Raw genomic sequence first — 27463 nt, 5'->3', positions numbered from 1 at the left:
ACTACTTTTCTGATCGATTGCCATATGATGAATACGATTTGTTGCCATGATTTCGTAAGTTCGTCAAATATAGAACCTTAATGTGTAGCGTATCCTGCCTAGCAATTAAATGATTTCTTTTCCTTGTGCTGTAATTGGATCTAAATATGTTTCTGATACATCTGTGTATTTTCTTACTAACTCCGTGGATGTTGTGAAGAGGCAGGTTATTGGGGCGCATGACTAACTTGAGGTGTATACAGTAATATTGTAAGATTTAAGTTCTTTAACATAAATTAAAATACATAACTATTATCTCTAGACGGCTTACGTATCTCCAAATTCAGTGAAGGTACTGCTATTAATTCGAAATATTGCTAAGCAATCGTTGCGATCAAATTAGTGTCAATATCGCAACAGTGTTGGTAACAAGTCCTCTTAGGTACTTTCTAGAGAATATTCTTTATAATTCATCGTAATCTATATTGGCGAGTCTTCGAGTATTGATATCTTCGAGCTATCTCAATTTTGACTATATTCTGTATAAATGACGAAATTAAAATCAGTTTTGTCTTGAACTGAACAATTTATTAAGTAAATCTTAAACTAACGTAATACTTTCTAATGACTAGGCATACGTAATATTGAAAAGCTTAAAATGTATAACCGTTTGAGAATGTGTACGTTTAAGATACGCACGACATGCATTGACAATCTATAAGTGATAGTTTGAGAACGTAAAGCTAAATCGATTAAAGCAACGAAAAAGGGACGGATATGAAAGTAGCTAAGGTAGGTCAGTCCCAGCACACATTCGGCTACCCCTGACTGATCATAGCACTCCTTTCTCCCCTCACTGACCAATATTATTTACCGCACTACTTTGACTAATACTGTTTAGCACAGAAGGATAGCGCAAAGTATTTACATAAATACAATCCTAATATTATTTTCCGCAGTAATATAGTTAAATTAAAGAGCATCAATATTGCCCAATCTGCCAATGATAACACCGCTGAACAGAGCGGAATGTAATAGTATATAGCATATTGTGAAAGCATTTCCATTTACTACAGCTTTCGTTTCATTCAAATCAGATTACAGATGGCTGTGTAATGAGGAGATGAAGTTTTATATTGATATGAGTATTGAAAATAGACACGCGCAGTAATGCAAACTCACACAGTCAACTTCTCTCGTCTGACAAATATATGTTTTCAACTTGCTAGAACATACATATATCTACGCTCTTGCATGCATTTTCCCTGAAGACAAAGAGAAAAATAATACGTGACTTGCTTGTGTTCATTCTTATATATATGAGTTGAATTTGCTTCTTGTATGCGTGTATGACTTGCATAATACCAATCAACGTATCTCCTTTCTTTCTTTCTTAACAGCAGAGAACTAGTTTTTGGACTTTAGCCAAATCTAATTCCAATTGATTTCTTGCTATCTTAGGTTTACAATTCATGAGCATTAACTCAGCATTAAGACTCCGCTAAGAAAGCGTCTGTCTATGTATTTGGAAGGCTCTTAATTTTTGTTTCATAGTCTTCGTTTATGCATGTTACTGAGGAAACAGCTTTCAAGAATGCAAATATACTTTCCACGCTAGCATGAGTCAGGGACTTATAGAATCTTTAACCAAACGACAGCTGAAGTCAATCAGTTATAGTTGAAAGAAAGATTTATACTGCTAGATGGTTCTGATTGCAGGCAGGCTTGGAAATTCATATTATTATAATTATCATTCTTCCATTTCTATTTGATGCATATCAATGTACATAAATTTTCGAAATAGTTTTAACAAGTCCACTTAATTAGTGCATATACGAGGGTAGGTTAATAAGTAATCAGAACTCTAACAATGTATATATATTTGAGCATCATTTAACGAGGTGAATCTATATATGAAAGTAGCTGTTATGATGACCATAAAAACTTACTTCTTAAGTTCAATGTATGTAATATATGTGCACATTATTACAAGTTTTTATACTGGTTATGAAATCTGCTGATTTTGCTCTCCATGGGAAATAGCGACTTCGCGAGCTCAGTCTATTCATCATAGTTCAGAGAAAATAAGCAGCCATAAATTTCGAAGACCACTGTTGAACGTTCTTGATGATTACATTGAAATTGTTAGTAAGAAGGAATTTCGGCTGAGGTAATTTTTATAATTCTCTTTCTTCGTAACTATATTAAATTCTATTGAAAGTCGAGGGTTTACGGCTGAAGTGGATGAAAAACAGTTGAAATAATCGAATACACTGTAACAGGAATAAACACTTTCATAAACCCTTTAGAAGCTGATAGTAAAATGGATAACGTAATAAGAGTAACATAATCCAATTTTATTCTTTTGAACTTCCTGTTGTTTTTCGTTAATAGTCTCTGAAGATTTAATATTGAGTCCTCTCGTCGAATCTTATCTGGAATATTCATATTATTATAGGACTTCTTGATAATATCATAAAACACAAATTAAACAAAATCTAATAAACACATAATGGACTACATTTTCTCAATCATCTTTTCGATCCTTACATCATATTCAAAGTTCTTATTAAAAATCACAACAACATAACAAATCGTTTCATCTGGAAAATAACTTTCAAAATAAACAGTCAATCTCAAATTAGCTCTATCATTTACAGTTGCTGATTTATTTTACTTGTACTAATTACGAACATCGTTCAACCTTCCTAGAAAAACTTCTTTGGATAGTAATACATCTTAGTGTTTCCAATTGTAATTCTCTTATATATTGTAAACATTTCGTAAGCTTTAACATTTATGATTTTTGAAATCCAATTTCAAAGCCTCTAAAGGAAAAGATTCACTTCTTGAATTACGAAAATGGATATTCTATACTTTACACCAATCAAAACCGATTGAGTCTTTTCTTGGTTATCATTTCTATTAGTATGAAAAAGGCAATTACGAAATTAAGCACATCAAATTAACTTGAGCTACGTTGTGTGGTTAGATTGAATTTTAAGAATTTGCTTCAAACTGACTTCTCTTAACATTGATACATGTTGAAGGAAATAGAAATCTTACCCTCTTTTAACACGATAGGTTTTAACAATTTAGTATAGTCAGGTTTATAATTAACAACAGGAATTCTAAACTCCATATTTGTAATCTTTGATTTACCTCGACGTGGTTGATCATTCTCAAATCTCCCATCTTGTTTCTTCATTTCCCAAATGAAAATTGCATTATCATCAGCTCTAATTCTGTTAAGTGTATATTTCAATCCTCCTTACCAAATAATATCTTTATAATCAGAGCAAAATTCTGGAAAAAGTCCAAATAGAAGCACTATTTTCTCCTCTGTTCTCCACCTTTTAATCCTTCTTATCCACTTTTATAATAATCATTTTTTTCTGGTTTTGAAATCACATATGTATTTACAGCTGTCGACGTTAATACTGGATAATCTATAATGCCCAATATCTGCCCATGCTTACTAACTCGTATTTGAGAAAACACATACGGCAGAAGTTATTAATGAGTTTAATATTTTGTTTACCGCTGTACTCACTATCTGTGTCTCTTCCACTTATTTCAAAAGTTGCATACATGTTACCATAATAAGGAAGAATAAAACCATCTCTAAAATCAATATCAAACTCAATAGATCTATTTGGTGTATTTAAATTTTCTATTGTATCTTGACGAGGATTAAAGGAATGGAATTAATACGGTTATTTTATCCACATTTGTTATAAAGAGAAAATAATTTAGGAATAAAACTCAAAGTAGCAAACTCAAAGTTATTTCAATTTTGTTTGATAAGAATATCTGGTAAACTATATCCAATTGTATACATTTTAACACTGTAATACATAAATGTCCACAGACTACGGATGCGTTCGAGTCGAGTCGAGTCGAGATTTAAGCCTGTCTCGACTCGTCTCGAGAAAATGTTGTCTCGACTCGTGTCTCGACTCGAAAATATGTTTCTGTCTCGACTCGTGTCTCGACTCGACAGACTCTGTCTCGACTCGACTCGAATTCGAGTCGAGACGTCTCGAAATTCGAGTCGAGACAAAATATACGAGTTAAAATATACGCACACATCAGCCAGAATATTATGACTACCTACCTTATTGTCAGTGTGTCCAACTTTGGCACGGATAACAATGGCGACGCGTCTTGGCATGTACGCAATGACCCTTGAAAGGTCACTGGATAGAGTTGATTGGTACACATAGGCAAGGGCGCCGATTTTTCTGTAAATGTGGGGGGCATTCAGATGCAGAAGGCATATATATGAGGATTTTAAGACAAATTGTATTCAAATTATGCCAAATATTGTATATTCATAAATACAATGCGGGGGCTCACATGAGCTTTGGAAGTGTCCGGGCCCCCTCGGCCCCCCAGGGTCGGCGCCCTTGCACACAGGTCATCTAATTCCCCTAAATTCCAGGGAGAGGGGCGATGCGCTCTGAAGTCATGTTCAATCACATCCCATTTGTGTTCGATTAGGTTCAGATCAGGCGAGTTGGGCGGCCAGCACATCACTTGGAACTTGCCCCTGTGTTCCTCGAACCACTCCATCACAATCCTGGCCTTGTGATATGGTGCATTATCTTTTCGAAAAATGCCACTACCGTTGGGAAACATGGTCGTCGTCTGCAAGCAGTGTGTGAAACGCCTTGGCCGTCATGGTGCCTTGCTCGACCTTCACTAGACAGATGGATGCTCACGTAAATGTTTTCCGGAGCATAATTAAGCCACCGCCAGCTTGTCTCCGTCCCGCAGTACAGGTGTCAAAGAACTGTTTTCTTGAAACACGACGGATTCGCACCCTCCCATCGTCATGATGAAGAATATATCGGGATTCATCAGACAATGCAACGCTCTGCCACTGTGCCAAGGTTTAATGACGGTGGTCATGTGTTCATTTCAGTCGTAGTTGCCGATGTCGTGGTGTTAACATTCGCATATAGATGGGACATGGGCTTCGGAGGCCCATCGTTAGGGGTGTTCGGTGCACTGTGTGTTCAAACGCACTTGTACTTTGCCCAGTAATAAAGTATGATGTTAGTTCTGCCACAGTTCGCTGCCTGTCTTGGTTTACCAGTCTGCCCAGACTATGACGTCCGACATCTGTAATGAGGTGGGGGCGCCCAACCCCTCGACGTTTGGACGTCGTTTTCCCTTGGTTTCGCGACTTGTTGAAGACACTCACCACAGCACTCCTCGAACATCCGACACGTCCTGCAGTTTCCGAAATTCTCCTGCCGAGTCTGCGGGCCATTACAACCTGCCCTCGGTCAAACTCAGATCTCGCGCCTTCCCCATTCTACATACGGCCAGCACTCTCACTGATACTGCATGCACCGTACGCGTGACTGACTTGCAGGCATTCGTCGGCAGGTGACACAGATATCGCCTGGACGGAAATTATATCGATAGTAGGTTGGTAGTCATAATGTTCTGACTGATCAGTACATACTAAATAAATTTAAAATGTAGGAAATTTTCAACATTCTGATTAACTTGCATTAAATTTCACAATGAAAAGAAGCAACTGACTTGGACAAGACAACGGTTAGTTGATGGGGCAATCTTTTTTTCTGGTCTTTGAGGTGTGAGCTTTGACCATGCCTTGTGAAATTTTGATGTTTGGTGCTCATCAGTCGCGCTTCCATTTTTTTCTAATTGTTCCAGTTCATGATAATTAACAATACATTGCGCAGTTCGAATACATGTTCACGTTTTCATTCAATCCAACTCAAGCCGCTTCAGATACTATAGAGTTGTATTTGTTTACGAAGAATTAATTGCGTATTAGAAATACACCCAAACAAAACATTCTGCGTGCTCATCTGCTCAGTATTCAAGGTTTTAATTACAACCTGAATTGTTAAAATGCGAACGTAAGTTGCATTAGATATCTAAGCAGTTCCTAGTCTAGGGATAATTCAAGCAATGCTAATTAAAGTCTTTCTAGCAAGCACTTCTGCTGTTCATAAACCTTACGCATTGGAGTAGGAAAAAAGAGAAAAGAAAAGAAAAGAAAAGAAAAGGAAGAAAGAAGTAAAATTGGTAATTTTGCAACCGTGACTCACTCGGGCTCATGCTCTCTATCCTCAATGGAGCTCGCGTTCGCTAATCTCAATGAGGATCACACTAGTCAAGTTTCTCACTAATTCGAGCTTGAGCTTGATATTTACTGTGAAATTCTCTTTAGCTCGATTTCGTAATGCCACACGTCCTTTCTTGTTTTTACATTTGTCTCACCATTTTCGATTTATACGAGTGGTCGTGGACTTTTCAATTAAGTTTTTGTTTTCATTTTGACCCGCCGCCATTTTGCACAGGGTTGTCGTAGAGAGTCGAGACTTGCTCCATTTTCCTTCATTTTACAACAGATTTCAAACGATTTGCTACTTAACCCCCCTTGCCATTTGAAACTTTTTAGTTGGATCCCGTCTTGGGCCCTGCGGGGAACCCTGGGGCAAACTTTTTACCCCAAAAAAGTGTGGCCTTGAAAATGATGGGATACATGTTCACCGAGTTTTCCATTTACCCAATCGTTTCCGAACAAATGACTCGGTTCAAACTATTCTAGCAGGTAATTTCCTAGCTATGGCTTTTTAAATATTTAGAAATTGGCCATGTTTTTGGCCAATATCACGGGAACGGTAAGCCATAGAAATATGATATTGGTGGTAATCAATGCCTAATAGAATGTTAAACATTTTTGTTCTGATATTAATTGGTGGCCACTGGCCAACTGGCCATTGCCCAAACCACTTGCCAGTTGGACAGTGACTACCGGTTACTATTTGGTACCAAAATGTTCACCATCCTTTTAGATATTGATCAACACCAATATGATCTCTCTATGACTTACGGTTCCCGAGATATGGCTGCTTAAATTTCTGTAAATCGGTCATTTTTTGGCCACTATCTTGCGAACGGTTAGATTGACGCGAAAAATTTAATCATTTTGTCTGATAGTTTTTGATGCTCTATCTGATGCAGTGTACAAAATAGAGAATTCAGTAACGAACTTTTTAAGTTCGTTGAATATGTTGTAACTCACGATATCCCGCCCGGTGACACATATAACTTCGGGATTCGTCTAGTTATAACATATCCAATGCGAACACAATTGTCCCGTTCGGATCTCAGTGGAGCCATCCCTTGTCAGTAAGCAACTGTCTTCTTCAAATAACAAGTTGTTATATCTCTAATTATTTTCTTGGAAGATATTTCTGGTAAATACGATAATTTATTGTACTACACTGTAATTCTAGTCTAAGATACACGATATCGAAAATATGGCATTATAGACTAACATAATAATATGCAAATATTACACTGGAAAATAAAATCTTTTTAAAATCGCAAAGAGGAACCTGACATTCATGTTCACAGTCATTCCTCATTATTTAATTTTAATTATTACTTCATTATCAACGAACTTAAAAAGTTCGATACTGAATTCTCTATGTCTGTGTGTCTGTCTGTATGTCTGTCCGTCTGTCTGTTATTTGCGATTTTTCAATTTTGAACCGTGTATTTGATAGAGCTTCAAAAACTATCAGAAAAAGTGATTAAATTTTTCGCGTCACTCTTACCGTTCCCAAGATATTGGCCAAAAAATAGCCGACTTCCAGAGATTTAAGGAGCCATATCTCGTTAACCATAAGTCACAGAGAGATCACATTGATGTTGTTCATTACCTAAGAGGATGGTGAACATTTTGGTACCAAATAGTAACCGATTAACACTGGCCAATTGGCCACTAGTTTGACCAATGGCCAGTTGTATAGTGGTCACCAATTAATATCGGTACTAAAATGCATACCATCCTCTTAGGTATTGACTAACACCAATATCATCTCTCTATGACTTAACGTTCCCGTGATATTGGCCAAAAATGGCCAATTTCTACCTATTTAAGGAGCCATAGCTCAGGGACCATAAGTTGTAGAGAGATGACATTGATGTTGATCAATACCTAAGAAGATGGTGAACTTTTTGGTACCAAATAGTAACCGGTAGCCACTGGTTTGGCCAATGGCCAGTGGCCACGAATTAATATCGGTACCAAATTGTTTACCTTTCTCTTAGGTATTGATTAACACCAATATCATCTCTCTATGACTTACCGTTCCGTGATGTTGGCCAAAAATGGCCAATTTCTAGATATTTAACGAGCCATAGCTTGGGAGCCGTAAGTTGTAGAGAGATCATATTGGTGTCCACTATAATAACCAGTGTCCACTGATTAACTGTCTACTGGCCAACTGGTCACCGTTCCCCAAATACTGGCCAAAAAGTTCAAATTTCTAGATATTTAAGCAGCCATATCTCGAGAACTGTAAGTCATAGAGAAATAATATTTTACTAACTTTGCGAGGTAGGAACAATGACAGTTTTCCTTCCCGCTCCATATCTCCATTCTTTTTAAGTTTGTTCTGGCAATGCTCATGGAGCATTCTCAACTGGTTTAATTCTGTGAAACTGTTAGAATTAATTATAAGCTGTGTAGAAACGCTTTCAAAATGCATTAAAATTATAAATGACAAATAAAAGGTGCCTTGCTGAGCGTACGTTGTAGAGGCCCCCTCAAGTATGCTCCCCCGCACCCCAGGGTATGCGCGCCCTTTATCGCTGTCACTGGCTAATATGAATATGAAACAGATGTCAGGCAAGGACAACTAGCGGTGTTTCCCATATGATCAGACGATGACTTATTTATGGCACGTGCCATAGTAGAAGGCGGCATAGTTGAGGAAACTACACCCTCTCAGTAACCTAAATTGCACGAAAATTTCCAAAGCAGGTTCATTGACCTGACTACCGCATGTTGCCCACTTTGTCCAAGAGCGGGATGGTTTGTTTCTAACTTTTCTACCGAAAAGCATTTGTCTGGAATGGTGTTTGGGAGACAATAAAATAAAGAAAATATACTAGGCAGAGAGAGAGCAGGGAGGAGGGAGTGTACCAATTATTCTTTCCTCTAAACCAGCGTTTCCCAACCTTTTTCAACTTGCAGCAAACTACGGGTGTTACATGAATTCTCGCGGCACACTTATAGATATTATTATTTGTAAATATAAAACACACTGGTATTTTTTCTTTGATTACTTATCTCCTTCGCACAGAGAAGAAAGCTCGATCACTGGGTTTTCTTCGTGGTAAATCACTATGCTTATTTTTCATTCTAATTTAAAAGGAGAAAACAACTGCAATGAAATGTTGGACTCAGGTTATTAAAGATACGCTTACTCTTTCGAAAACTGTATCCAACTTTTTACTAAGAATGAAGATCATTAAATAACGAACGAACAAATAAATCTATTTTACTTTTAAAACACAAATGTAAATAATTTATCGAAAGGATTGAATAATATTTTAAATTTTCAAGTAAGAAATAGTCTGTAACGATAAAGAAGCAATAATTGTCATAACAATAACAAATACTTTTTTCAACATTAGAAATGTACAGAAAAGTAACACGGCATGAAACTTAAAATTGTATATTCATAGTAGAGGTTGATAGTAATGTGCAATACAAATATACATTTTCCCCTACGTTTTGCAATTTGATTGCTATAGAATTAATAATTTTGTTTTGATATCCTCGCGGTACACCAGTGGCCCATTCACGACACATCAGTGTCGCGGTATTTTTACTGCTAGCTTCTCATTTTAGATAGGTATATTTACAACAAAGGGGGGGTAGCGTGCACCTTTGCACCCCCATAAATCCGGCCCTGTCCAGAAGTTATGTAGCCCTATGGCGTTCATGGAAATAAAAACACAATAGTTATAACTATACTAAATTACTATAGACTGCCAATTGCTCATTCAGAGAATTTATGATGTTCACTTTATTGCAATGTTCTTATACAGACTAGATATAGGCTACGGATAATAGTTTTATACAAACTAGATAATCAATTATTATTATTATTATTATTATTATTATTATTATTATTATTATTATTATTATTATTATTAATATTATTATTATTATTATTATATTTGAAGTACAATCAAATATCACGACATTAATTACTAGTTTTAATTAACTGAATTGAGCTGAAAATTAAATCTTGATCTCGGAAGATTAACTATTAAATTTATGCGTTCTGTACCTTTCTAAAGTAATAAATGCTGGAATTGGTTTCAAGCCTGTCCCTGAGTGAATAATTTCTTCATAATAATATTAAAAGTTTTAGAAAAATTTTCGAGACATTCGAGTCGAGTCGAGATTTTTATGAGCTGTCTCGACTCGACTCGTGTCTCGACTCGAAAATTCGAGTCGAGAAACACGTTTGTCTCGACTCGTCTCGAATTTTACAAAGTGTGTCTCGACTCGAATCTCGACTCGAATTCGAGTCGAGTCGAGTCGAGATTCGAGACATGTCTCGACTCGAGCGCATCCCTACCACAGACTACCTCGTTAAAACGTTTATACGAATGCTACTCTTTCCTATATTAATATGACCGAGACATTTTATGAATTTTTCGTCGATTTCCTCTGAACGAATCAAACACATACTTTCTATTTCCATCTTTACAATAACAAATCCAATGGGTTCCTATGTTTTTACAGGTATCACTATTAAAAATACCACACGCATTCGCCTTTGGCTCTTTAGGTAATTCATCACTCAGAAATACACCTCTAACGTTTATCTTAAGTTTTTACCAAGATATATATTAGATCTAAGTTACTTAAAAGTTTAATGTCTTCTTTACATTTTAGGGATTTACGTTTTTTGGAACCTTAACACTTTGTTTCTCTTCCATAGCTAGGTTATGTCTTTTTTGTTCTTCTAATGCCTATTTATTCATTTCACATCATCTATCGATTTTGCTACAGCAGCAACTCCAGTAACAGCAGAACCAAGAGCACCTATAAAAGTCAAAATAGTGGGAATAGTAAATATAAAACCTCCGCAATGAACTTTATTATCTTTATCTTCATTTCTTTGTTTATTTTCTTAACTTGTGGTATAGAAGAAATTAAAGACACACATAACACTTTACTTATTTTAGTTTTTTTGGGTTTGCTTTCTTGCTTAAAATGTGACCAATATTTAACTGTTTAAGTCCCCCGTGAGGAATTGTTAATGTAAAATTACTCATCTTCATATTTATATTTATCATAAAAGTAAAGGATTATTTCCTTAAAAATTAAACTAAAACACCTTTAAACCTAAGTATAATACTTATAGACTTAAACCAAACGTTATTTTTGTGTTCATAGCCAAAGCAGTACCTAAAACTGGTAAACGTTCTTTTATTAAGTTTGTATCCTTAGGAAAAGCTCTTTGATATGCTTTACTTCCAAATTCTTTGTCTGCAATATCTAGAATCAGTGTTATTTCTGTAGTAGATATCATGTTCTCTACAAGCTTCATCTGGTGGCTTAATAACTTTATCTTCTCTTTCTAACATTTCTTGTAGCATAGTACCTGGCAGTTAACCCCTCAGGTTTACCTGAAGGATGGCCTTTATCTTAATGGATCAGCGGAATTTGTCACACTTCTCACAACCACACCGTTCAGTCTCTGAGATGGCAACATATTAGAACTAACCACTTTTGCTAACTTACGAGCTCGCCTGAGAATTATCCAGCCCTAACTGTATTACCATTATGTTCGGTCATTACCCAAGTTCTCCCTAAAAATTTGGAAATATATTTCGAAAATTGGGCTCTACCTTTCTTTAACAAGGTTAGTAAGGCCATGCTCTTTTAAGAAATGACAGCGGCCCAAAGTTGACCGGAGTAACTATATAATGGAATAGGTGATTCATGTCAAATAATTTAGTAATGGGTTTCCACACTTCTCATTATTCCAAAATGTTGGCGCCAATCTATTCGATATATTTATCAAATAAGGTTTGAACCATTATGAACAAATTGTGAGAGTTTAGAATTAATGACATCCATATTCCCTACCACTCAATATAAACGTTATTAGTTCCAGCTTTTTCTTCTAAATCGATAACAAGTTTTCTCAAATCATCCATCCATATGTATTGTTTGGTAATTTTATATATATATATATATATATATATATATATATATATATATATATATATATTGATTGCTCTATTGTTTTCTTTCTTGTTGATGCTGGAACAAAAGTTGGTTTTATAAATTAATAGCAGATAGGTTTAACAATTTCTTTTTATTTTTCGCTTTCACTAGATTGTGTTTTTCTTGTACTTGGATCATTGTTATAAAAAGAAACATTAGAACCACTGACTATTTGACCATATTCTTAGGCCACCATCATTATGTTTTATTAGTAATTCCCATAAACCTTCCGTTCTGTGTAATGTCGATTCCTAATGACAAAAAGCATCACCATGATTTTTTCTTTTGTATTCCTTATCATATGATTGATTTTTCTCATCTCTATCATATGGTTTTATTGCAATACTCTCTTATCCTTAGTTACATACTATCTTAAGGCAATCTTACCTAAATGAGTAGTTGCTAAAGACTTCTCTTTATACTTAATTCAATTTTCATTTGTTTTATTTCTTCTGTTATAGTTGTATAACTTTTACTTATTGAACTGTTATACATTGCAGCTGTCACTAATATGCTTGAATTTACTCTCGTAATTTTATGTAAAACTCGAAGTAGCTCTTATAATAGAATTTTGTTTTCTTCTGCTTCCTTTAATGTATCTTGTAGTGAATTATTGATTACAACGATAACAGCCTGATCTTGTTCTTTATATTTCTCATATTTACATTAAGTAGCCTGTTTAATTTCCTTATGTTTAACAAGTTCTTCCCTTAACTTTATATATTTCTTAGTTTTAATAACATCCATTTATTATATAAAGAAAAACAAAAATCACAACAGAACGTAACACGACACAACACACATATTCACCTACCTTCATTCACGTTCACGCATATATAAAGAAAATAACATCATAAAGGAGCTAAACGCAACTCAACGTAACGCAACATACACGTTCATATACGTTTATCCACGTTTAACTTATGTCTTAGAAACTCATTAATTTTATTTCTATATTTACCATTATTAGTTTTCCTAGTGATATTTATTATTCCATGATCCTCTCTCCATCACTTCTTGCATAAAGATTGTAATTTTTCAAAATACATATCAGATCCAACAAATTCATCACCTATGTGTGCTACATTTACATTGCTCTGTGTAAAGGTACAAAACAGTTTAAGTTATCCCCAATTAGTTATTTTGGTACTTTAGAACAGTTTCTCCGAGATAGAACAGATTAAACCTGTATGATAACGTCGAATAAAATATTCCCTTACATGGTTCTGCTCTAAAATAAAATCACCAAACACTACCACAGAATCATCCTCATTTCATCTAGTGGAGTAATCTCTTCATTCTTTCCTCTTAAAACTGCCACTGTGTTTCTAATATCACGTTCTATATCTCGAAAATGTTGTTTAGTTTTATATATGTAGGTTGATTCAACCTTTTTAGAATTGATATAAACATTTGCATATTTTAAACAGCCAGGTGCCAACAAGAAATTATCAATAATTGATGTAGTTTTTCCGCAACCACTAGGCCCCAGTATTAAACACCTTATATCATCACTAAGTAATACGCCATTTTTCTTCCTTTTCGTTGTTTGTACTGTTAACCATACTTTAATATCACAATTATAATTTTTTTTATTATATAATAAATGAAAGTATATGATTTAAATGCTTACTTTTCTGTACTAATTATGTCTCTACACTACCCATTTGAAAAATCCTTAGAAATATCTCTTCCAGGATTTTTCACAACATAGTTAACGACTAATTTTATACATAAAATAATAAACTAACAGCTAATAAATAGTTTTCAAATCCCGTTAATATGTAAACATTTAAACCTAATGACGATCAAGTCACAGTTCCAGCTGATCAATATAATTTTAAAAAAATAGTAAAATGTATTAGATCAACCTCAGCACATATCTATATTTTTAAAGGTGATTTTGAATTTATCGAAAACATAAATAAAAAATAGAGTTAAAATATTAAACAATAGTTGGCACATAAACATAGATACCATTAATACTGTATTAGGTTTTAGTTAGAAAAATCAACCTATTGGAGAAGAATATCATCTTGGAGAGATAAGCCTCTGTTACGCTGTGCTCATTCGATCTTACCGAAGTAAGCTTAGACAGTTGCATGGGGTAAGGTGATCCCAGTCGAGAGATCACCCCACGTTCTCTTTAATTAAATAGTATATATGAAGCTGGGAGAAAGAGATAAGAGTTCGTTAAATTCCTTTGTAATATTCCAGATACCATATAACACAAAACCTTAACAAGAAAAATTAATTACTTGCCACAAATTATAAAAATGGAAAAAATCGAATATTTCACTAAGTTCTCCATTGAGGTTAAATGATAAGCTTTTATGAATAAATATGTCTTTATAGGAACTATTCAAACAAACGTATGTAGAGTAACTTTACAAAACTTGAACAAATGAGTTTTTATCCACCACAAATATATGCATTAAATGCAACGTATCCAATTCCATTTAACCGTCCAAAGAATCACAGGAAAGATACTAAGCTTTACAATATTCCTCCTATTCACCAACAGTAATTAGTAGCACAACCGTATGTATATTTAGTAATCCAATTCCTATTAAAAAAGCGGAGTGAAATAACAAAACTTCATTAGAAAATTTGCTCAACTCATCGTAACAATTTCGTTTTACTTTTAGAATCGAATTATACACTTGATATCATGTTATACCCTTGTTGTCACCAACTTCGGTATGAAGCGATGTCTTACGTATTTCACATACCTGTTGGCTTAGTTCAACAACAAACCACTTTTCGGTGCTGATTAACTATTATCAAAATAATTCTAAAAGCGCTAATTTAATACTTTTTATCATTACCTTTCTTATTTGAATGAAGTTACAACACGTAACAACATAACAGCGCCCCAAATAGCTGATTTTTCTACGAGCTCTTAACGAAGTCTTGCTCACGATGATCTTGTAGTCTAAATTAGTTCTTAAGTACGACATCCAGCTCCTCCTCTACCTGTTAGCATTTACTTAAATCACTCATTCGATAATGAAACTAAATGAATTAAAACGAATTAATTTCCCCCACGTACACTCCAACAATCACACTTTCGTTAGTCTAATAGGTAACTAAGAGTCTTAGGGCTATCCAAAAGTCTAGTAAACATAATTCTTTAAAAACTATTCGACGAGTTGATTTAGATAATAATTTTCTAAATGATAACAACAATTTAAAAATATAATTAACCAACCATATATACTGTAAAATATAAACAACAGATGTGTAAATCTACTAATTTACACAAAATGGAATACATACAAATATTCAGTTACAGTACAGAAATTCAATTTTCTTCCATGGAATGCTTTCAAGATATATCTTCTCCGTCTTACTCATTCTTCTTTTAACAATTTATAAAGTATCCAATTCTACAATACGTCGGATCGATCCCGACAATAATGCCCATTCATAATCATATCATATATCATATATAGAGATCTGGAAATAGAAACAGCTGTTAGTAACTTGTATATATACATTATACAGTAATTATAAATAAAAAATTCAACATCTTATTTACAATTCTAAAATTATTCACAATTTCTTCTTTCAAATTCCAAACATTTAAAATTCCTCAATTATTGTCTTAACTCTCGATACTTCTTCGTTAATGACACATGAAATTTCCTTACATCACAAAGATCATTTTTAACTTCTATGGTATTCTGAGATAAAAAAGTGTGTAATTTCATACGGACCAGTGCAGGAGCTAGATAATAATTCCTAACCTTATCAGCTAGCGACGAATTCTCTTGGGTTTTTAGCAAGATGTTATCTCCCACTTTATATGAAACAGATAATCTACGTTTATTATACTGCTACTTCTTCATTTGCCACAGTAATTCCAAATTCTCGAAGGCCTTTATTACCAATTGAGTATCTTTATTCATCACATCGGCACTCGGTACATTCCATTTAAAATCCAAGGGATCAAAAACGTTTTTGGAAAATACTATTTTCATCGGAGTACAGTTCGTTTCTGCTGGTTCGGCATTATTTATCGAAAATTCAATCTCGTGTAATTCTTATTCCCATTGATTTTGCTTATTTCCAAAAAATATCTTGAGACTATTCTTTAGAGTACATATATATATTTCTACTAGATTCAATGCCGCATGATAAGTGGATATACAAACATCCTTGATGCCATTACTAAACAGAAAATCCTTAAATTTAGTTGACATTTATTAAGAATGATTATCGTGCCCAATTACACGCGTAAACCCTCTTCTACACATCGGATTGTATAGTTTATTAATCAAGGTCTGCTTAAGATAAATTCTTGAAAGGTTTCAAAAGCATCTTTATTGAAAATGAATGAACGACGATCATAGAGTATCTTACTGATCTTGCATCTGGCATTGGTCTGAGGACATCTGTTTGAAACAATCCATTCACTACCGTCGCATAGCTTGCAATCAATTGATCCATACGCTTCATGTTACTACTTTTGATGGTCTGGCACAAGTCGCACGATAAAACATAATCTTTAATTTCATCCAGCATAACCTCCCATGTATATCTTGAGGACACATTTTCTATCGTTTTGCCCAATCCTAGGTGACATCCTAGCAAAATAGAGGAAATATAGTACTCTATTATATTCGGAGTATCTTGTTCGGATTACTATGGGCCTTGACCTTCTTACACAAACTTCCCTCTTCCATTTTATAGCCATCAACTGTTTCCGTCCGATTTATTCTGTCGATGATTGACGTTAATAATGGGTCCATCTCCTGATGCACTTGCGCTGATAGACTAGCAAAGCCATTTCTTGTTCATGTGTTTGCTATAAATGCGTTTATTCAAAATGTTCAGTATCATGTAACCTAGAAAGGAAATCCGCAGAGATATTCATATTCGTGGAGACTGACTTAACTTCAAAATCAAAGGTAAATAATCGGTATAGCAATCTACCATACTTCATAAATCTCAGCAGCTTACGCATCGCATTCAGTAGTCTCATATGATAAACTCGCAATTCCAATTTCGAATGCAGGTACGTTTTATACCGTTCCATGGTTTCGATAGCCGCTAATAACTCCAATACAAATATTGGTTTATTTTTATCATAATGCTTCAGCTTTCTAGAAGAGATGGCAATTGGACGCTTCCGACCCTTAACGGAGACCTGCTCAATACAGCCGCCTAACGATTTTAAACTGACATCAGCACTGACTATAAACTTATTATCTAAATCTGGAAGTTTTAAGATCAAATGACTCTCAAAAAGTTCCTTAATATCATCCCATGTATTTTACTGTTCGGCTTTTTGTTGGTGAACAAAGTCGAGTCATAGGTTCTATGACTTAATGGAACTGAGGGATAAACTTACTATAATATTGGAGAACACTGATAATTGCTATTAAACCTTTTCTATTTTTCGGTGCTCATAATTTTCGTATAACTTCCAGACGATAAGGGTCGAAATATATATCGCCTCCTTTTACTTCATACCCTAAATACGGAATCCTCTTTAAAAAAAAGCAAGTTAGGTTTCTTCACAGATAGATTTACCCCCGCTTTGTCCAATTTTTTCAACATTTTCTCGTGAATACGGTTAAGCGATTCAATATCTTAGGAAACGCAACAGACGTCATTGAAGAACCAATCGGCTACTGAATAGGAACATAATGGACATCTTCCTCCGGCAACTGAAAATTCATGCCTAAGGTCTCCGCATTGCATGCACCTCCTTGGCTGGAATCCAACGGAGAATCTCGGTGACCCTGGAAGTTGACCACAACCTGTGCATCTGGATATTGACCACCATCTCAATCTTATATTGGACCATTGGAACCACTCCTTTCAAAATGAGATACCATGGAACCATTCTCCTCATCAGTATAACCCGTCGATAAAACTGGTTTACCATAGTTGCTATGCACACCGGGATATGGATTGGATAATCTCGATATCCACTGCAGAACAAGGACACCTCTACCCTTGCGGCATCCATATTGGAATGAGAAGACCAGGTCTTGACCATAGAAAAGTTTAACACATGTTGACTACTCCCGAAGAATGAAGGTAGACCTAGATGGACCCGACCTCCAACGAGACCTGGGTCTGGACTCGACTGCCACAAAAAGATGACCGATACAATCCAGACACGCCACTGACCTCAACAGGACTAACTGTGTATAAGTTTAAACTATTCTGATTAGTATATTCTAAACTTGGGTCTTGAAATGAACGAACAATGGTAGTACAATCAATGGGTAAGGGAACAGAATCTCTCAATATCCGATTATCATTACACGAAGACACTCACGTCTGAACGAACTCTGCTAAACCAGCCACCTGGTATGACGAAGTAGAAACTGCACTCTTATTAGATTTACTCAAGTTCCTTTCGTGTCGCTCTAGACGTGTATGCTACGAAGAATCTCCCCTCTTCCGTTTCACTTCTAACACCTTATGTTCCGATGACGAAACTAGTGGTCCATCCATATAATAAAATCTCCTAGGAAGTGCAAAATTCCTCTTTCTGCCTAAAGAAATACTAGTGGCTGCATCGCTGATATTTGGAGATGTCCGCATGGTCATTTTGATCGCAGGAAGTCTCAACTTTCCACTTTCCGACGAATCTTCCAAAAGGACGGTTGATTTTTTATCTGGTATGGTTATAGGATAAACTTCTACTAATTCTGAGTTAGATACACTGCAGGTACCCTCCACCGACGCCACTGGACGACACTGACTCAAGAGTAGTTGACGACTCTCTCCCAAGGGCTATACACCTGAAGACTACTGCCGCATCTCAATAACGAGACTCCTATTTGCACTTTCTACGATTGCAACCCTGAAATGTTGTGTAGACTCCGACGGCGACTCCTCACTCCGACGCTGATTCATGTCCATCTTACTCGTTCCCATAAACTGTGGTACTCGTAGAGGATAAATTTCTTATACTGAAGTCACGGCCCTTGGATGTACCAACCTTTTGACCAAGTGTAAACACCGACGCTGACGTCTCAAACCGACACTGATTTAAGTTGCTGCAAACAGTTTCTTTTGGCTTTTAAAACTGTATTGGATTTCCAAACCCACCATTATTAATGTCCTCTTTTAATAGGTTGGCAACACTCGTAACAGGATTGGATACCGATGGATACGTCCCTTCCGATGTATCACAAGTGACTTCAACACCAAACATCTTCGACGACTGCGCTGGCCTCCTCAGTGAGCAAGCTGAGTGGAAACACCCAGCTTCCTTTCCTCGCTCAAAGAGATAATCCATAAAACTATTATCATTCGACGCCATTTTCGACGCAGCAACATTAGATGCATTAAGATCAATGCATCTTGGCTGACAAGGTTCATAATCCACATTATCCGAAAAAATTTAAGTCTATTCCAAAATTCGCTTTTACTAATTTTAGATCCCGACTCGGAATCATTACTCATACCGTCGAGAAGCCTAAATGTAAACCCTCTTGCATATAACCTCTGGGAGAGAGACATAGTTTTATTGTTATTCGATTTGTTTTCAGTTACCGCACCGCAGGAATCACTTTGAGGACCTTGGACCACTGACGACAACGCTTCCATTGATGAAATGCAAAAGCGACTCTCTGAATTTAACCCATGACCAAGAGATACATGGATCACTGTTCCGGGTTTGGAAGTTATCGTCAGTCCTAATTTTATGCCGGTCCACCCAGAAGAACTTCAGACTATAAACTTTATTGCTGAGTTTTAAAAGTATATTGGGTAAGCTCACCGAAGAAAAGCTATCTATCCTCCCAATGATATGATATCCTAATATAAACACTTCAAGGAATGATGCTACTAAATCCCCATTAGAACATTGTTTATTTGTACCCAGTAACCTTTGAGCACGACTTATAGAATTACTTCTAGGGTCATGGTCTGGCTGGGATCCCACCCGGCTCCTTGACGTGGAAGTATTGAGCCTAACCCCTTCTCTCTGACGGATATTAACTGTTGGAAAACTACCACCAAGTTTCTTTAGACCTAGTACTGAACTATATATGACACTAGAGCGAAAACTAGGGTTAACTTCCCTACGCTACAACACTGCTTGATTCGTAATTATGCTATTGTATACAAGCTGAAGTCTGTAATATATTGAAAAGTTTCGCACTTCATTCCTCAATGTCTTTAAATCGTTTGCAGTGTCTTATTTAAACAGTTCATACTTAAGAGCTGGTATCTTCCCTCCATTATAACCGTAAGGATAGCTTTTCGATCTGTCCTTCCTGTACCTACCGTATAACTATGAATAACTTTTTGTAAATACTCCATAACATCTTTTTTCATAGTTCTCTTGTAAACAATGTACATAGAGAGTTAAAATCTGTTTTTTCCTAACGGAGTTCTAAAACGATCAGGGATTTGCATATAACACTACAATCATTAGTAACCAACATTTGTTTACTAAATACATTATAGAACATACCTTATGTTCATCCCAGGGAACTAACAAAAAGTGCCTCCTTCGGGTATTGTTCGCTCTGAATTATAAGATACACCGGCAACAGGAACTTAAGAGAGACCATATCATCCATTCCATCGCAATGGGGAATACTACCCAGTTGATGTAAGAAGTTCTGATTAGCTGTCATAATTGTAAGTTTATCCATATTAACACCTTAGGAAATAAGCTCATTTAATTACCACTTTTCATCAGACCACGTTTTGATTTCTTTTTTCCCGCCTTCACTCATAAACATAACAGGATTCGTCACATACTGCCTAACCGACTCGGTTCCAACCGCCGCCTTATCAGTCCTTCCTTCGTGTCCATGAACTTGGTCAACTAACAAGTCGCTGTGAACAGATAATGACGTAATACTGCTGTTTTTACTTTCAGCTTGAAAACAAACATTAGAGGCTGATTCCAAATGACTATCACATTCATTTAACCCTTGTAAGTCCCTCGATTTTTGCAGATACATAAGTTCCTCTGGGTCAAAATGGATCCATTCATTTTTTTGTTTCAATTTGTAGTTTACAGTACATTTGTACATGCAATAGCGTTGTGACTGGTTTGTGTCAAATATAACAAAAGATGGGTCAAATCTAGACAAGCGTCACTGTTTGGGGAGGATGTCCTCGGCCCCTTATATTTTTAAAATACATGACATATTTACCGGTCGTCCTCAAATATTTAGAAATAATTGTACAATTGTTTTATTATTCACCGAATATACTTTTGACTTCTGTTGCAAGCAAGTTTTATTTAGGTTACTTTTGGTTAGGTTAGGTCATGCATTCCTGTTAACTTTTATTGAAAACCACTGAGAACAAAATCCACGTAAGTGGTTGTTTTCTTTTATGCTACTTGAAACATGTGAACATCCATTTTACTGTTTTTGGCAATACTCACAAATCTGATTAGGATGTCTTTTACAGATAAATTTGTTTCACAAACTGTATTTGATCGTATTTTTATCGTCTGTTCCCTTTCACGTGTGGCAATACCTCTTATCGTCAGAACATCAGGGCTACTCGTCGTTTGATGAACACACTCCTCCTGTGTCTCTCCATGGAACGATCGTACGATTTCTTGGGCTGCACTTTTCTTAGCACATTTTTGTTTGTATTATGTAGTATTCAGTTGAGTTGATTTTAGTTTAGCGTCCCTTTGAACAGCAAGACTATATGAGACGTGGACCTACTGATTAGCGTGGAATCCGAACCACATGAGCTCCCGCCAAGTATCGAACCCGGGTGTCCCACGCCAAAGGCGCAACCGCTTATCCACAAGGGAGATGTTGATGAAGTTTTCAATCAGAGCTTTCCGAAGAATTTTCATCAGACAGGGAAGACGAAGACAAAGAATCCTGCACTGATAATTGATCCTCCGTTTCAGATGTCAGTTCATCATCAGAAAAAGTAAGCAAGTTTTAAATTCTTCTGGGGTTAAAACAGTCATTTTGGACAACAAAATGATATGTAATTACTGCACAACGAGGAAATAAGCAACACTACGAATAAAAACTTATCCAAAATGAACCAAAACAATGTTGCCAATACAAGGTATCTGAAAGAAACTAAACAACTTTGCCAGTAGAGTAGACTGGAAGAAACTAAATTCTTTTCGGACAGTGCAATAACTACTACTACTACTACTAGTATAATAATAATAATAATAATAATAATAATAATAATTTTCGCATTGTTTCGTGGATGTATTATCATCAGAAATCCATTCAATAATGATTTTTCAGTCACTTAAATATTCATTGAACTAATGGGTCTAAATGGACCCGAGGAACTTATGTGTTAGTTTTTCTACTGTGACGTAACAGGAAGGAGATTTGAATCGATTTTTTTACAAAACACATATTTGGTAAAATAACTAAAAGTCAGGAAGCATGATGATCACAGCTCACATGTAAGAAGGTTATTAAAGACGATAACGTACGTAACTCACAGGAATGTGCCGAAAAAGAGGAAGTTCTATCATTTCTTTCCAAAAATGGATTTTTATCTCTAAATTGACTATGCTCACCATTTTTGAAATGGTTTAACGGTTTTTTCCTAGTGTTCCAATATCGGAACAATTTTAAGGATAACGCAAGTATCGGTTGAGCTGGCTACATTTTATCGCGATTATATAGGAAAACGTGAACTGCATTCAGCAGGGATGGAGTGAAGAGTTGCTGTAATTGGTTCGTGCTGTATTAGGTGTTGCACGTCGCGGTGGTGACGTCATTCTCAAAGAAATTTTTACATGCGCCATGGAGGAAAGAAAGTAATAAAATATATATATGTTTTCATAATTTCGTCTGTTTATTGCCTCAAATAAATTCATTAATAGTTGTTTCAAGACATATTGTAGTGCTATAAGGAATGTAATAATTATAATTTGCACAGTGTAATCCAAAGTACAACGTTCTAATAATGGAACACTAGAAACGAATGGGTCCATTATTTTCATTACTGTAAAATTTCGTTTCTGTCTCTCAACTTCGAATGTATATTACTTTATATTGAAATATTAATTATTTTTGCTTTTCCTGCGATTTCCCTGTTTATATTTAGTTTGTTTCCAATGTACTGCGGCGGAAATACTTACATCATTATAAAACTATAAAATATAGCTCATAGTATCGTTTGCTTGTAATTTCTCATTATTTGCACTATGTACACCTTGTCTCAAAAAGGTTGAGCGCAATCTTTATTGCTGTTTCGAGGCAAAAATTCTCTAAGTCCATCTTCGGGTATCTTCGGAAAAAAAGTAAACCAGGTTCGAACCTCTAAGCCAACCTTTGCAATCGGGAAAAATCTTGCAGATGTGTTTTTCTTCTTTTAAATATAATTAGACTTGTTACCAATTATATATAAAAAAGCAACATTGATTGAAATACTTAATGATAAAATATTACGAAACTTTGTATTAATATCAGCACATGCTTGTTTGTCATTTTGCTCTCCATACTTAATGGAATATTTGGATACGTAAACGAATCTTTCCATATGTAAAAAAATGGTGAATGTTAAGAAAATTAACATTATTCTCTCCTGAGTACTAAAATAAAAGTCAAAGTAGAACAAAAACAGCGTTTCCAGTGGATATGAATGTAATTATTATCTTAAATACAGATATATATCGCTAGAAGTATTATCCGAAGAGCGCTTGTGTTAGCTCAGTGGTACGACGTTTGATTTCAAATCTTAAAGTTGAGGGTTCGAATCCCATTTGAGTCAACATTTTTTTATGAAATTCTATGCTTTTAGGAAATGTTCTTTTATGCAATGCATGAAAAATTATATGAAATAATTACATTAAAATACGTCAGTTATATATATATATATTCCAGAACATAGCGATTATTATGTTTAAAATATAACAGTTGTGCACAGTACGTTGGTATTCAATGATATATGTGAATGTTAAATACAAATTAAGAAAATAATATCATCACAATGAATAAATTATGTAGTGTATTTATTTGCAGCTATTTGTCATCAGAAGTTACTTCTGAATTTTCTCATTACAGCAAGTGATTCACGCTTTCTGAAAGGTAAAGAGACTATTCGGGTATAAACACAAATTATTATACAAACTCCAATCTTCGTTACAGACACAGAACTCCCGATCCCTAAAACCATGTAAACAGGAAAATTACGAACACGAAGTCATGTCTAGGAGACTTATTTATACTCCAGAAAGAAGGCAGAATAGGATTTCTTTCCAAAGGATTTCAGTTCAATAATCTGCAAGGCTTTTGTATATAAATGTGGTCCCTTTCTCTCCGCCTCTTATATATATATATATATATATATATATATATATATATATATATATATATATATATTGTGTGTGTGTATGTTCCATCATGTAAACAAACTTTCTACATATAGTGCTTACAGCCTAAAAATGTACTTTCGGGTAAAACTATTGGGATTTGGATGGGGATATATATATAAAGTAAAACCGATCGATATTAGTGTCGAATCCATAGTTCTCGTTGTTGCAGGTATTAGTAAATTACAACTCCGAAAGTGTTAAACTCCAAATTTAACTCTCATCGTAAAGCTCTTTTTTTATTAAGCGTATTGCGTACACGCTTTCGGCGTGGGAGACCCAGATTCGGCCCCCAGCGAGAGCTCATGGAGTTCGGATTCTACGTTAATTAGTAGGTCTACGTCTCATATAGCCTCACTGCTGACGGAACGTTAAACTCAAAATCAATTCAATCGATTCAAAACCCAGTATTACGGCGGGAGATAAAGGATGAAAAATAAATTTTCTCAAGTGACTGAGATTAGTGTCAAATCCATAGTTTGAGTTCGTGACACTATTACAAACACAATGTCATTTAATGCCATGTTTTGGTATGAGCGACTATGCCACCTGGATTTTGAATTTAGAGGAGCAACATCGAAAGATTTGCTCACACAGCTCTAAATGTTTTGATGTATATGTACGTTTATAATCCAGCGAAACTCCGGAATTTCTGGAGCAACTTTTACCTAACATGGGAGACATATTACTTTCACTCTAAGAAAAAATATTGTGGATTTCAGATACCTCAAGGGATGGAAGTTGGTAGGAGTGACATGTAAAGATAGTGTAAAATGACTGATTGTAGACTGTTATCCATTGTTTTCTGGGTCGTTGAGATGAGTAGTGAGGTACTCTATAGCGTTATATCCAAATTCATCCCCATCTTCACATGATGAGGGGCTTGGAGATATGATTAATAAAATGTAAAAACTTACTTAAATATTTGTCGAAGTAGTAGTTTTCTGGGGTCGCGAAAGCGTTTCCAATAACTTTGGAATGTAATTTGTAACCACTTTAAGATGGGCTCTTTAATCGTATCAATTTCTCACCTTAAGAAGGAATTACCATCTCAACTAGTATATGTATCAAGCTAGCTTTCGCAATTGAGAAAAAATGTGTAGATGTATGTTTCGTCTTTTAAATGATATACTAAATGTAAAATGAGAGATTGAGTTGATCGGTGGGTCAAATGATTCAAGATTTGTGAGTGGGTCAGTCGATCGTAAGTCAACAAGGCGTGACCCACTGTGAAACACCATCACTGTGACTCACACTGACCCATTGACCCACCAACCTATTCTGTTCAGTGCCTTCTAGATAGCATTTTCTGAACACTGGCAAGTTTGTCTCCGTTTCACTTTCAACACCTGCATTTTTCTTATTTTCTTCATTTGGTTTCATTTCATGAAGAAGGAAGTTCAGACTCTTTTGGATTTTGATATTTCCAGTTGTAACAATGGTAATACGACTTACTACTTGGCTTTTGAGATGCAGGTTATGAGTTTTAGAGGAGCTAACTACTGGAAAAAATTGGTTTATTACGAATATAACCTCTTAAGCAAGTAGAGAGGATTGTGTGGGTAATGGATCAAACTTAATGACGATGTATTTTAGTGGGTCGGAGTTGGTCATAATGGTTCAGAGTTGTTTATAGTTGGGGGTGGGTCAGAGTGGGTCATAGCGGGCGAATGGATCATGTTGTGTGTTGAGTCATTGTGGGTCACGATGTGTGGTGGGTAATTACGTTGTGGATCCAGGTTTCATTGACCCACCCCATCTCTGGTCAACATTGTACTAAAGAGGAGAGTCTCCGAAAGTGCGCGTCGGCGATCTTCTCAAAATTTGCACATAGATAGTACCCCACCAGAAAGCAATAAATCTCGAAACGGTTCACAGTACCATCTCACATAACTCGAGGTAGGAGGATTTGTTTGATTGGCTAAATTAAGACCTCAATAATTTATCCTTCTATAAGCGAGATTTTCTTCATCGTTTCCGTGGCGAAGTATATGCGGCAAGTAAACTTAAGGTTGAAGGTTCGCGCCCACCTTGGGATGCTTGCTTTTCTCCCTAGTGTTTTTTACACTTACCTGAATATAAACAATTCAAACATATGGGCGATTTAACATATTTTGGGGGAGGAATTTTGTGGTTTGTTGGCGTTTCGTCGAGTCTCTGCCGCTGGTGGTATAATTTTCTAAACCGAAGTGGGCCACCACGGATCGTAGCTGCGGGATCACCAAGTTTTGCCGAAAAGTCGCCAGTTGCGCATCGGTGGTTCACTAACGCTTACGGCATGAAGGCTTGTATCTGAAAACTAAGAGAATAAAGAAGCATGGCATCCATGAAGCCCGTTGACACTAATAAAAGTCTGAAACGATGAAACAGATGTCAGCACCGGAAAACATGTATTTTATAATTTCAAAGGTACCCCGTGTCGAGGAAAAAGTTTTTACCCCAAGTTTCCCCGGAGGGTCTCAGGAGGGGTGCAACTCAAAATTTGAAAATGGCAAGGGGAAGCAAGTAGTATGCCATTTAAAAGTATTACTAAAATTTATAAAAAATGGTAAGAGTCTCGAGTCTTTATGCTAACTTGTGCAAAATAGTGAGCGTTCAAGATGGTAATAAATCCTTTATTGAAAACTCCGTGACCACCCCTACAAAGGTGAAACTGTGAAACTATTCAGAAGAGTTAAACACTGGTCTTACCATTGCAAAAGTATAATGCACCAAGGTAAAAAAAAAGAAGCGACCCATTATGGGTTTATTACATCACTAATATCAAATTCTACTTTCCACGATTGTGTATTTAAGTTAAAGGACAGGGTGATTGCTAATTATGAATCTAATGGTAGAATACAGAATGGACCTACCACCAACTATGAACCACTCTGAACCATTGTGACCAACTCCGACCCACCAACGTAATCAACTCTGACCCATGATCCACGTCCTTCTCTCCATTGACTAAACAGGTTACACTTGAAATAAAACAAGACTGTGAAATTTTCACTTATCGGAGATTGAATTCCTACGGTCAATCGCTCAAGCACCGCTCTGTTACAATACCGGTGGATCTGACATTTACGATATACAATGGTAAA

Source organism: Thermobia domestica, chromosome 4 (genome assembly GCF_964235325.1).
Source record: "Thermobia domestica chromosome 4, izTheDome1.hap1.1, whole genome shotgun sequence".
NCBI classification, from domain to species: domain Eukaryota; kingdom Metazoa; phylum Arthropoda; class Insecta; order Zygentoma; family Lepismatidae; genus Thermobia; species Thermobia domestica.
The sequence above is the reverse complement of the archived record's forward strand: the minus strand, read 5'-3'. Positions refer to the sequence as shown.